Source organism: Diadema antillarum, unplaced genomic scaffold, assembly GCF_040938485.1.
Source record: "Diadema antillarum isolate AM-2024a unplaced genomic scaffold, OU_Dant_1.0 scf00000108, whole genome shotgun sequence".
Lineage (NCBI taxonomy): Eukaryota > Metazoa > Echinodermata > Echinoidea > Diadematoida > Diadematidae > Diadema > Diadema antillarum.
In genome coordinates, this window is record NW_027270997.1 from 1,618,730 (window position 1) to 1,633,774 (window position 15,045).

Genomic DNA, 15,045 nt, shown 5'->3' on the forward strand with positions numbered 1-15,045 from the left:
TAACGAAAATCAATAAAAAATTGTGTTTCTTTTATTGCATCTATAAGATTAAAAAAACACAACAATGTTTGCAGCAGCAGGAGGCATTTTGGGGGTTACCAGTCACCTTTAGGCATCCGGTTACCATGGTAACCATGCACAATATTATAACTTACAATGAATCCCACTGTATGGATGACATCTCTAGCAACATATACATATATAGTTTTATGCAGTTTTGATGAATTCTTCATGAAATAAATGCAAAAACTGTGTGAGTTTGTCGTTTTCAGTGCCCCAAATAGCGACAAGTGTTTACCGACCCTAGTCTTAATTTCTAGCCGTTTTTTCGTCTTTATTTCTCTGAGTTGCAGTTTGTGTATTATGCAGAAGCCCGCTGTATATATTGCGCTAAGTGGAGTGAGAGCACACACCCAGTGATTGCGATTCGGTCGTCACAATCACCGGGTATGCGCTCTCACTCGGCTTGCTTGAACTCTTGAAATAAAGACGAAATAAAAACGGCTAGAAACTACACTACACCGAACCCAGCTTGGCGTGAAAAGTTAGTTTGCTGGCAAAACCCTTGTTTATCGAAGAAAAAGTATATGCGCGCTAAGACTACTACACGCAGCACTGGCACTGGCGCCTGTAGCAGTCATCGAACTAATCGATCAGGTGACTGATTCATCAGGCGAATGACAACAATCTGAGACAGCAGCAGCAACAGTAAAGCTCCAAATAAGATGAATCCTTCATGTCCACATCCTGAAGCTGACACAAAGTTATCAGGGCAAGCATCTTTTGATGTCATACAGGAAGGCGTCTCCGTGCTGCAACTAAACGTAGAAGGCCTAACCAAAGCCAAGATCAATGTTATTGAACAGTTACTTCAGACACATAAAGCAACAGTAGTTCTTCTACAGGAAACTCATGCTAAGGACAGCTCTTATCTCAATATCCCTGGTTTCACTCTGGCCGCACATACAGTAAGCGAAATTCATGGGATTGCAACTTTTGTCAAGAGTACTCACAGTTGGAAAGCATTGGATTCATGTCCATCAGACTCACCAGTGGAGTGGACGGCAACGTTAGTTGAAGATCGAGGTTACCATTATAAATATCTACAAGCCACCCTCATTTCGACTCCAGCCAAATACCCTTCCTATCTTCAGTGCTCCTTGCATCTATGCTGGAGATTTCAACAGTCACAGTACTTCATGGGGCTACTCATCCACTAATCCAGATGGTTTTGCACTAGAAGATTGGTCCTCAACAGCTGGTGTCCAATTACTGTTTGACCCAAAACAGCCAGACAGCTTCCACTCTTGCAGATGGAATACAACGTCAAATCCTGACTTAGCCTTTGTCAACTTTCAAGGCCCATCACCTCACCGGATTATCTTAGACCCCTTTCCCAAGTCACAACACAGGCCATCACTGCTCATACCAGTAAACCCAGTCCGACCAGTCACAACGAAGCCTGTTAAGCGTTGGAATTTCCGCAAGGCTGACTGGAAAAAATTCTCGAACTTGGTAGATGAAGCCGTATGCAATCTCCCTCCACCAACTCCCCGTGGCACCGACCAAGCCTACTCAGACTTCTGCAATATACTTATCAAGGCAGCAACGAATTCCATCCCGCGCGGTTTTCGCCGACACTACATCCCCACCTGGGACGAAGAATGTGATGCTATCTACAACCAGTTCTTGCGATCTGAACCTGGAGACTTGGCTTCCACCAAAGCCTCAGAACTGACTGATTGTCTAGACAGGAAGCGTCGTAAACGTTGGGAAGAAACCGTGCAAGGGATAGACTTCACTCACTCTAGCAGAGTTGCTTGGAAGACTCTCAAACGCCTCACTGGAAACAGTACCAAACCTAGAACATGTCCTGTGTCAGCCAACTCCATCGCGGAACAACTTGTTAGCAATGGGCGATTCAAGGACTGTGACAAGGCCCACACTCGATCTGTGAAACAGGAGACTACCAACCTATGGCAGGCCCCGGGAGTGGATGGATGGTTGTCGGCCCCTTCTCTCAGGAGGAGTTAGCTAATGCTTTAGCCCTACTTAGGAGTGGAAAGGCCCAAGGTCCGGACAACATCCCACCGGAATTCCTTATTCATTGCGGGGTCAAATGTCAGAAGTGGTTAACAGATTTCTATTCTTGCTGTTTCACCAACCAAGTCATCCCTAAGATATGGAGAAAAGCCACTGTAATTGCTCTCCCAAAACCAAACAAACCAGTTGATGACCCCAAGAGCTACAGACCAATCTCCCTTCTCTGTGTCCCTTACAAGCTTCTGGAACGTCTCCTTCTGGCGAGGATAGAACCTGTGATTGACCCACAATTACCAGATGAACAAGCGGGCTTCCGCCATGGTCGGAGTACAGTCCACCAAATTGTCAAGCTGACCAATGACATCGAAGACAGCTTTGAGAAGAATCACAAAGCTGGCGCCATCTTTGTCGACCTCACTGCAGCCTACGACACTGTGTGGCACCAGGGTCTGACTCTGAAATTATTAAAGACAATCCCTGATCGCCACATGGTGAGGTTCCTCTGCAACATTCTAGCCAACAGGAGGTTCGTTCTGAAGACTAGTGATGGACAGTCCAGCAGACCACGCCAACTGCGGAATGGAGTTCCTCAAGGCTCTGTACTATCCCCCTTGCTCTTCAACATATACATCAGTGACATCCCCTTCACAACCTCACGACAGTATGGCTATGCAGATGACCTTGCCCTTCTTCACTCTGACAGAGCCTGGTCAAATGTAGAGAATACCCTCACTGCAGATATGTCGCAAATCGCGAAGTACTTCAGGATCTGGAGACTCAAGATTAGCATGTCCAAGACAACGGTAACAGCCTTCCACCTGAACACCAAGGAGGCTAATCGGCAACTCAGTGTCATTCTTGATGGAACACCTCTTCCATACAATGCTACACCAACCTACCTTGGAGTGAAGTTGGATAGGCAGCTGACCTACAAGGAACAACTCAAGGCCATAAGTGCAAAAGTGTCTTCAAGGAACAACCTCCTTCACCGACTTGCAGGCTCAAAATGGGGTGCCAGTGCAACCACTCTCCGCACTAGTGCGCTAGCACTGGTATACAGTGCCGCGGAATACGCCTCCCCTGCGTGGTGTAGGAGCTCTCACACCAAGAAACTTGACTCAGTTCTGAATGACACCATGAGATTAATAACAGGATGTCTCCGGCCTACACCAACAGAATTCCTACCTGTTCTCTCAGGCATCGCTCCTGCCCCCATGCGCCGAGAACATCACACACATAGGCTGGTAACCAAGGCCTCCAGCAACCCGGACGACCTCCTCCACGACGTAGTTGAGGGCTCTGTAACTCTGGGTCAGCGGCATCAGCGACTGAAGTCTCGCCGCCCTTTCTCCCGCCATGCAGCAACGCTGAGAGGATCAGACTTCAACATCTGTCAGACATGGAGAACAAGCTGGGAAGACACCCAACGACCTGCCCAACTCGTTGTCACGCCCGATACATCTGTCCCCCCAGGAGCAAACCTCCCAAGGAGTGAGTGGGTGTCTCTAAATCGGATTCGAACGGGAGTTGGGCGTTTCAATGCAGCCATGCATCGTTGGGGGCTACGCCCGTCAGCAGCTTGCCAGTGTGGTGCACCAGAACAGACTGCTCAACACATATTGAGTGAGTGCCCTGATCTCCGACCTCCTGACAACATGGACCTGACACACCCTACTCCACAGACTGTAATTTGGCTACAACAACTGAAGGACATTACTTAGATGCTGCTGCCTCATAAGCAAGAAGATCGAACTAAAACATAGCAGTGCTAGTGGTGCGTGTAATAGTCTTGGCGTGCGCAGACTCTTTTACGTTTGTTCCAACAAATCATGATGAAAAGTGGCCAGTAAAATTCTACTGACACCACAATTTGGAACCACATAGTACCTGGGGATGTTCATAGAGGTCCCATCTACCACCTTGTCTGGTCAAACCTTTTCTGCGGGGTGGGTTGAACGAACTCCTTGATTAAGCCTCTTACAGGAATTAGCGCCTTGACTAGAACAAACAAAGTCAAGAAGCCTCGCGACAGATTTATAGCGCGAAACTTCGAGGGGGGGGGGGGCGGATCCCCCCCCCCCCCCGTCCTTAAAGGGTTAATGTTGCATGAAAAAAAAATCAATTTTCACATAATCTCATTTTTAAGGAGGTGGTATTACTAAGTATTTATCCATATCTTTCTTTTTGATAAACCGAAAGTTACTGAACTTCGTGGGTGCGTTCGACATAAATGTATTTCTTCTGTTTCCACGACAACACGGTGTGCTATATGTATGTATGTAATCAGGCGCGCCGGAAGCAGTTTTGGATTTGGGGGGGGGGGGGGGGCAAACATTGGAGGGGGCTCAAGATTAGACCATGCATATGTTACACAATATACACATACACATACACACACACACACACACACGCACACACATCTATGATATACTCGTATATATAGATATATATATGTAAAGTGGGGGAACCATAAAGTAATTTTGACGGTCTGTATGCTTGTGCGTGTGTGCGTGAGCAATAATGGGACTACAATACATTACGGAATGTGATACATTCAACAACGCAGTCATTGAGGAACATTGTAAGTTTTCCTTACATGAATCAGGGAGGTGTCTCTCTTCCATCTCCCTGCATGAATTATGGAATGACGGTGTGAAACGATCGACAAATTATATACTGTCAGCAACATAAGGTGAATGGCATAACAATAAAATGCGAGCGAGCGAAGCGAGCGAGCTTGAAAATTTTGATATTCTATGTGACAGTTCCAAAACTGGAGTTTTAATCGTAGCTATATATTTCGCTTTGGAAATACATGGGGGCGCATCGGGCGCAACTGCTGGCAATTATTGACAGCAACATTAGGAAAATGGCATAACGATTCAATGCGAGCGAGCGAAGCGAGCAGCTTGAAAATTTTGACATTCTACAGTCCCAAAACTGGGGTTTGTAGCTGTATCTTTCACTTTGGAAATTAATGGGGCGGCGCATCGGGCGCAACTGCTGGCAATTACTGGCAGCAACTTGAACGTTAGGAGAGTGGCATAACGATTCAATGCGAGCGAGCGAAGCGAGCGAGCTTGAAAATTTTGACATGTTACAGTCCAAAAACTCCCGTTTGTAGCTATATCTTTCGCTTTGGAAATTAAGGGGGGGCATCGGGCGCAACTGCTGGCAATTACTGGCAGCAACATCAGGAGAGTGGCATAACGATTCAATGCGAGCGAGCGAAGCGAGCGAGCTTGAAAATTTTGACATGTTACAGTCCCAAAACTCCCGTTTGTAGCTACATTTATCTTTCGCTTTGGAAATTAAGGGGTGGGGGCATCGGGCGCAACTACTGGCAATTACTGTCAGCAACATTAGGAGAATGGCATAACGATCCAATGCGAGCGAGCGAAGCGAGCGAGCTTGAAAATTTTGACATGTTACAGTCCAAAAACTCCCGTTTGTAGCTACATTTATCTTTCGCTTTGGAAATTAAGGGGTGGGGGCATCGGGCGCAACTACTGGCAATTACTGTCAGCAACATTAGGAGAATGGCATAACGATTCAATGCGAGCGAGCGAAGCGAGCGAGCTTGAAAATATTGACATTCTAGAGTCCAACAACTGCCGTCGTAGCTATGTTTTTCGCTTTAGAAATTAAGGGGGAGGCGCACCGGGCTCAACTGCTGGATGCGAGCGAGCGAAGCGAGCGAGCTTGAAAATGTTGACATTTTACAGTCCAAAAGCTGCCGTTTGTAGCCATATTTTTTCCCTTTTATTCATATATATATATATACATATTTATTTTATTTTCTTCGTTTATTCATTTATTTTTGTTATCATTATTATTATTATTTTTTATTTATTTTTTTTTTTTTGGGGGGGGGGGGCTTTATTTGGGGGGCAAAAATGCGTTTTGCCCCCCCCCCCCCCCCACTTCCGGCGCCTATAGATGTATGTAATATATATGTGCTTACATGTAGGGCCTACATAGTAGGGTACTTAAAGGACGAGTTCACCTTCATAAACATAAGGATTGAGAGAATGCAGCAATATTAGTAGAACACATCAGTGAAAGTTTGAGGAAAATAGGACAATCGATGCAAAAGTTATGAATTTTTAAAATTTTTGTGTTGGATCCGCTGGGTGAGGAGACTACTACAGCTTGTAATAACATATGCGTACAACCGTATAAAGAAAATGTAAAGAAAATTCAACGTATTTTCACTTTTTTCGCATAATAAAAGAGCACTTGACTTGCCGCTTTCTAAAGGCAGGGGGAATAATATTACCCATAACAGTATGTCGGTAACGAGTCAAGGGAATGTGTACTTTTTTCAAAAGATGATATTTTGTGAAATTCTCTTTATATTTTCCTTATATTGTTGTACGCATGTGATATTACACACTGCAGTAGTCTTCTCATCCAGCGGTTACTGCACAAAAACTTCAAAAATTCATAACTTTTGAACGGATTGTCCGATTTTCCTCAAACTTTCAATGATGTGTTCTACTAATATTGCTACATTCTCTCAATCCTTGTGTTTATGAAGGTGAACTTGTCCTTTAAGTCTTGTTTGTTCAAGTCTCGGTCACCGTGCACCCCCCCCCCCCCAGGACTCCTCGAAACTTACGTGACTTTGTTTCGTTCAAGTCTCACGCAACTTTCGAGACCAAATTTGCAACTTCCCCGCATACTTGTGCAAAGTCACGCCCATTTTTGTAACGGAATGTCGTCCCAAAACGGGCGCAATTTTGTGCTTTTGTGTACATTTCCTATGGAAAACAGGTGCTCTGTCATGAAAGTCATGAAAACCTGATTATTTTTACAATTAATCACTTTCATTGATTAGTTTTGTGCTAATTATGGCAGAAAAGTGGTCAGTGACAATTTCCAATAGAAAAACAAAGAAAAAACAAAAGTTGAAAAAGTTGAAAAACGAGGAAATACATAAGAAATTATGAAAAACAATAGAATACATTAAATTTCACCTAGAACAGCCACTTTTCGTTCCTGTTAACATCTTGATTATGTTTTGGTATGTCATGAGGATCCTGAAAATGTAAGTGTCGAGGAGTCCTGGGGGGGGGGGGGGTGCACGGTGACCCCCCCCCCCCCTCCCCTTAGGTACCCAACTATTGGGAGTTTACCGTAGAGGTCGATCACTTGCACTGCGCGTAACTTTAACCTGTCGAGCGACCCACCGCGGTTGTGGTCTTATTTTGCAAACATGAGTTACGATATCATTAATCAATCCCCATCAGTGGCGTATCTAGGGGAAACGGCGCCCGGGGCAAGCGCGAAAATTGCGCCCCTAATTTCTGAAAAAGTGTTCAACCCCAACCCCATCCCAGTAGGGACTTTAAACAAAGTGGCGAGCGAGCGCAGCGAGCGAGCCGAAAATTTTTGTATTTCAGCTTACAAAACATGGAATTCTTGCCATTTTTGCTTATCAAATCTTACAATTCTAATCAAGATATAGTGACGACCGTATAGATAACAATTTATACCAATAAACTGAGGACTTTAAAAAAAATACTCTAAATTAGTGCGCGCGAGTGAGCCGAAATTTGTATATTTTTAAGTCCGCGTCATCATCACGTTTTGTTCTTATCTCTCTTTTTTAAATATATATATAAATTTTGGCGAGCGAGCGCAGCGAGCGAGCCGAAACTTTTTGTATTTCAGCTTACAAAACATGGAATTCTTGCCATTTTTTGCTTATCAAATCTTACAATTCTAATCAAGATATAGTGACGACCGTATAGATAACAATTTATACCAACAAACTGAGGACTTTAAAAAATACTCTAAATTAGTGCGCGTGAGTGAGCCGAAATTTGTATATTTTTAAGTCTGCGTCATCATCACCTCTTGTTCTTATCTCTCTTTTTTAAATATATATATAAATTTTGGCGAGCGAGCGCAGCGAGCGAGCCGAAACTTTTTGTATTTCAGCTTACAAAACATGGAATTCTTGCCATTTTTTGCTTATCAAATCTTACAATTCTAATCAAGATATAGTGACGACCGTATAGATAACAATTTATACCAACAAACTGAAGCCGAAATTTGTATATTTCCGCGTCATCATTACGTTCTGTTCTTATCTTTTTTTTTATTTTTTTTGCGCCCCCCCCCCCCCCCCCCGTATGTTCGAAACCGTTGATGCCTTTTGATCCAATTGGCGATCGCTTCAGAACGAAAGAAATTGCAGCCGCTGCTCAGTGAAACATTTTGCCTGCTGAATATTAAATGACATGTGTGAACACAATAGACATTGTCATTTTGTCCGCGTCATCATCAAGTTTTGTTCTTACCTTCTTTTTTATATATATTTGGCGAGCGAGCGCAGCGAGAAAATTTTTGTATTTCAGCTTACGGAACATGGAATTTTTGTGTGAACACAATAAACATTGTCATTTTGTCCGCGTCATCATCATGTTTTGTTTTTATCTTGTTTGATTTGGTTTTTGTATTTCAGCTTACGGAACATGGAATTCTTGTGTGAACACAATAAACATTGTCATTTTGTCCGCGTCATCATCATGTTTTGTTTTTATCTTGTTTGATTTGGTTTTCTGTCCCCCCCCCCATCATTCTCCCTCCCCCCTTTTTTTTTCTTCTTCTTCTTCTTCTTCGTTTTTTTTTTCTTTTCTTCGCTTTTTTTTCGTTTTCTGCGCCCCCAAGGAGTGGCGCCCGGGGCACGTGCCCCCCTTGCCCCCCCCCCCCCCCCAGATACGCCACTGATCCCCATACTTCTTTGATTTATGTTTCATGTTTTTTTTATCTGTAAGCCTTGGCGGGGAAAGGCACGCGGCATCACCAAGACAAATCCAACCTGGTTGTGTGCTTTTTCATTTTGGTAGGCATGTGAACTTGGCGGCCACTGTCACTGGAAGCATGGACATGTCTACATGTGTAAGCAGCCTATGCCAGCATCTACCCCCCCCCCCCCCCAAAAAAAAAAAAAAAAAAAAATCCAAACCAAACAAACTCAAAATTTCAGCGTATATAATGAAAGTGGTTAAATCAAAACCAACAAACGGCAAAAAAACAAAACAAACAAACAACAGGTTATAAACAACAACAACACATGCACACACACACACTCAGAACAAACAAAACAACACATCGGTATATACACAGAACAAAACAAAACAGCTAGGAAATTCACCTTGATCCCAAAAATGGTTTTTCTTTTTTTTTCCACAAAAATTATAGGCTATAGGTCCTTAATTCCCTATCACATGAATTTTGAGGTGCAAGGCGTAATTCACTTGAGCTCATTTTCTCTTCAAAACTTGCTTGCTATGGGCCCTAAGCCTATTTCCATTAACATTTTGTTGAGAAGTTTCTTTTCATTTGGTAATTTAATTACACTATGTATGACTTTATTGTGACAAGAACCAATTAATATCGTAAAAACCTAATCGACATGAGGGAGATAGGACCTAGCCACCCATAAATCATTATAATGAATTAATGAAAGATAGGACCATAAAAGAACCATATGATAGTACTGTAAAACACAATATTATCGCTGCAGAAATTATCGGTATTTTAATTGGAGCTGATGGCCTTTTTCACGGCATGAAATTTTCGTGAGTTTCCTCTAACATTCAATATGAATATATAGTGTAGACAAGAACTTTTAATTTCGCGAATCTTGGGCACCTATATGGCTATCTCGAAATTCACAAAATTAAAATGCACGTGAACATTTCTCGTTTTACAGTATTATAACTGCATGTCCCATATATTCAACCACATTGACATCACTATGGATTAACCATACAAAGAATCAGTGCCATCAATATAATGTGACCGTGAATCACAAAATGAACAAAAGTCGCAGCCCTTGATTTTGCGTGAAGACCTCAATAGGGTGAAACAGGTCAGCCTAGTCAATCTTGAGTTTTTCATACTTTCTGAAAGAGCTATCCTTCGTCTGCACTATTCATAGGTTTGGGGTCATCAAAGCGAACAGGAAAGTGTGTTTTCAACAGTTTTTCTACAACACTTTTTTTTTGTAGAGTAGTGCGATTAGGTACGTCTTCAGAGGTCCCTTTTCATTTCTTTAAAATCCTTTACAAACCCTTCAGTTTCAACTCTAATAACTTTTGAATAGACATAGATAGCGCTACCACCTTGAAAGTTGGCATTTATTATGGACAGAATGTGTTTATTGAGCATGCTCAATTTCAGCTTAAACTGATAATCCCTTTATTGTTGTTGCTGAGGAGGTTTACATCCTGTTTTTTTTTTTTTTTTTTTTGTCCGATTCATCGCACAGCCAGCACGGTTTCTAAAGATTAAGCACTTGAATAGACTCTTTACTTCAGAGCTCCTTTTCTCAGTTCACACCTTTTCATAGTGTGTGCTTTCTTTCCAATATTTAGATAGGTTAAAGGACAAGTTCACCTTCATAGACATGCGTGGGTTGAGTGAATGCAGCAGTATTAGTAGAACACATCAGTGAGAGTTTGAGCAAAATCAGACAATCCGTTAAACAGTTATGAATATTTGAAGTTTCTGCTCAGTCACGGCTGGATGAAAAGACTACTATAGCTTGTGATGTCACATGAGTACAACGATATAAAAAAAGAATAAAGAAAATTCAACATATTTCCATTTTTCTTGCATAACAAAAGTACACTCGACTCCTCTCTTTCAGAAGGCAGGGGGAATAATATTACCCTTAACATACGTCAGTAGCAAGTCGAATCAATGTGCCCTTTAAAGTAAAGTTTTGTGAAATTCTTTTTTTATTTTCCTTTGAGATAGTTGTACGCATGTAGTAGTAGTACGCTTGTAGTAGTCTTCCCTTCCAGCAGTGACTGCGCAGATACTTAAAATGATATTAGTAACTTTTGAACGGATTGTCCAATTTTCCTCAAACTTTCACTGATGTGTTCTATTGATATTGCTGCATTCATTGAAGGTGGACTTGTCCTTTAAGAGAGTCAATTTGAATTGAGTTATACATTATTTTAAAGTTTAGAATCTGCTCTTTCAATATCTGCCCTTAACTAAAAATCCATGTTTGGCAACTTTTTGTTGGTTTTGTGATGCAGGGTCACATATCATATCAAAATAATTGTGTACTGTCAAGATATCAGAGATGTTCATGTGCATCGTAATTTTGCAAATCTTGTGAGCCCAGATTCGTGAAATTAAAATGCATGTGAAGGTTCTTGTCTAACCTACAGTGTATGCATTGAATGCTAGTGGCAATTCGTCAAAATATGCTTCAAAAATATCTTGCTTTAAAGTATGCAACTTCCTCATTAATATGAAATCCTGCATGTATGATTATACATACATGCACAAACACAATATATATAGCAATGATAAAGTCACAACAGAGGAATGCAGGGAATGTATTAATGGCCAATCTTGATTTAATGAATAATCTGAATTTTCGAGGATCCTTCCTCTTCTTCAGGGATGACAGTGCAAATATTCACAATGATTATTAAGAGTGAGGTGTTACTACCCTGCTAGCGCGCGCAATATGTGTAACCAAAACAAAAAATAATAGATAACAAGGAAAAGTAGAAATTACGCGGTGTGTAATATATGTCCCCGCCGGAAGTAGCATTTAGTAGCAAAATGTACAATATAGGTAAAAAGATGAAGGTCAAAGGTCAAAGAAGTCAAAGGTCAAAATTCTATGTAGAAGTTTTGAAGCCCTCACCTGGTGCCATCACATAAAGCAAACGGAATCGAAATCGGGTTAGAAATGGCGAAGGAGTAGCATTTTGTAGCCAATGTACAATATGGGTACAAAAATCAAGGTCAAAAGTCAAAGAAGTCAAAGGTCAAAATTCTGTGTAGAAGTTTTGAAGCCCTCACCTAGTGCCATCACTTAAAGCAAACGGAATTGAAATCGGGTTACAAATGGCAAAGGAGTAGCATTTTGTAGCAAAATGTACAATATAGGTCAAAAATCAAGGTCAAAGGTCAAAGAAGTCAAAGGTCAAAATTCTGTGTAGAAGTTTTGAAGCCCTCACCTAGTGCCATCACATAAAGCAAACGGAATCAAAATCGGGTTAGAAATGGCGAAGGAGTAGCATTTTGTAGGCAATGTACAATATAGGTCAAAAATCAAGGTCAAAGGTCAAAGAAGTCAAAGGTCAAAATTCTGTGTAGAAGTTTTGAAGCCCTCACCTAGTGCCATCACTTAAAGCAAACGGAATTGAAATCGGGTTACAAATGGCGAAGGAGTAGCATTTTGTAGCAAAATGTACAATATAGGTCAAAATCAAGGTCAAAGGTCAAAGAAGTCAAAGGTCAAAATTCTGTGTAGAAGTTTTGAAGCCCTCACCTAGTGCCATCATATAAAGCAAACGGAATCAAAATCGGGTTAGAAATGGCGAAGGAGTAGCATTTTGAAGCAAAATGTACAATATAGGTCAAAGGTCAAGGTCAAAGGTCACAATTGAAATTCTGTATAGAAGTTTCAAAGCTCCCATGTAGTGCTATCATATAAAGCAAACAGAATCAAAATCGGGTTAGAAATGGCGGAGTAGCATTTTGAACATTTTGATCACACACGGACGCACACACGGACGGACACACGGACGGACACACACACGTACGGAGCCCGTTTCATAGTCCCCTGCTCGAACTCGTTCGGCGGGGACAAATAACAACAAACGCATGTTGTGCACTTATGAGTATCATACTCTACGTCATAATAGAGAAGACGTGACACTAGGATTGTGCGCGCTGCACAAAAAGATCATGAGACAATAATAGCAATAATAAAATAAAGGCAATGAAGTTAACATGATACAATGAAAGTTCCAATGTTGTGACTTTATTATTGCTATTTCTAGTACTGCCAATACGCGGAACAACTACAATATATATATATATATATATATATATATATATATATATATATATATATATATATATGTACATATATATATATATAGAGAGAGAGAGACAGACAGACAGACAGACAAAGGAAGAAAAAGAAAGATAGATAGAGAGAGAGAGAGAGAGAGAGAGAGTAACATCTACCCGTACTATGAGCCCCAGTGCAGAGTTGCCAACTTTTGTAAATGCCTTTCAGTACTTTGATGGCTAAAAAATCAGTAATTTGCACCTTTTTTTGAGTGAAAATCAGTAAAAGAATATACCACTATATCACAGGCAACAATTTCTAAAATCAGTAATTTCCTTATAACCTTCAGTATTCTTCTCCAATTTCAGAAGAAATTACTAAAAATCAGTAATAGTTGGCAGCTCAGCTAGTGGTCATCCAAACTATTGAAGGAATTGAAATGCACTTGTCAAAGTTTATTTACAAGATGACCTGCTAAGACACTTCCCCCCCTCTCTCCCAACAAAAAAGAATTATAATTGCAGCAACCACCAAACTACAAGCACATCACACAAACAGGTCACTTTGAATGAAAACATGATGAGAAACGCTGAAATCGAACTGAGTTTCATATTTATGAGTTGAAAAAAGGGAAACACCATTTAATATCTCCATATCCTTATCAATTATTGCAAACTACCGGACATGTACGTGATCCTATGTACACAAATGACGTTCATAAATACACATACCGAAACTACGTTACAATGTACAATAAATGTTATGTCTACAATCCAAGTTCGGCTATCCAAAAGTATAAAAGGCACTGGTAACTCAAACCGAACACTATAAAAAGTTGTTTTTAACAAAACAATATGAAAACACAGGACAGTATAGAATATGTCAACTAAGTATCAAAATATGCATCCATCCAGTCATTGTTTCAAGACTCTTTCTTTTTCCCTTTTCACTTTCTGTTTTTCGCCCAATGAAAGTGTCACAGCAAAAAAGGGCAATAACGCAAGTACATGTATGAAACCAGCGCAACATGCAGTGCTTTCAAAAATAGAAAGAAATGTTCACATAATTAACAGTCACAATCTACAAACGTAGATAGAAATTGTACAGCAAAGCACATATCATGTAACAATCTACACTATAATATTGATTTCATAACTCAATGAAATAAGAGGGTAAAGACATAAGTTGCTCTGTATGTCCATCAATGTAAGTACAACCTTGTATGTACTCACCATTTTGAACAGGACTTAAAGGCTACGAAGTCCATAATATCTGCTGTCAATATTGCACTTGTCATATCATCTCTACAAATTATACTTCAACTGCCAATATCATGGCATGATGATGTTTTCAAGCTTACTTAGAGCCAAATATATCACATATATTTTTGAGGGATACTGTATGTATACATTTTCAAATGTACTTTTCTGGCGAGTTCACAACAGGATTCATGTGAAACACATTTAACATAAATGGCATCTTGAAAAAAACAAACACCCTCTTTAATACAGCTTTAAGGTATCTGTCACGCTAACCAAATCATAATGAAACTAGAAGACAAGAAAACACCACACAATTATATATAAGCAGGCTCTGTTAAATGGAGTGCTGGGAGTTACATTCTATAAGATTCATAAATCCTGAGTTCTGACACATGACACTACAGCTGTAGACACTCTGCTGTGATAAAAATGGGTTGGGGACGTGGAAAAAAGTCATGTTTCCCACATAATCTCTCCATTCTCTTCTTCTTATGCATTTTAGAATATGCTGCAAAGGTGCTAGCAATTTTACCTCATATACAGTGCATCATATTAAAGCATTAAGCACTGATATTACAAGAAAGTTGCCACTCCAGATAAACTTAATAGAACACTGTAACAGAAGTAGTTGCCTTTAGGAAATAGCACAGTGTAACCGTACAGGTGAATGGTTTACAAACAACACTGAACATAACCAGGTCACTGCCTTCAACCTCATCCCCCCTCAAAAAAAAAAAAAAAATAAAAAAAAAATACATATATGCAGGGCTCCACACAAACTTTTATTTTTGGTGGCCCAAAGGCAAACATCCAACCTTTTTTGGTGGCCCGATCAGGCCACCAAATTATTCATTTCTGAAACTTTGGTGCCCTATTATTTGGTGGCCCTGGGCC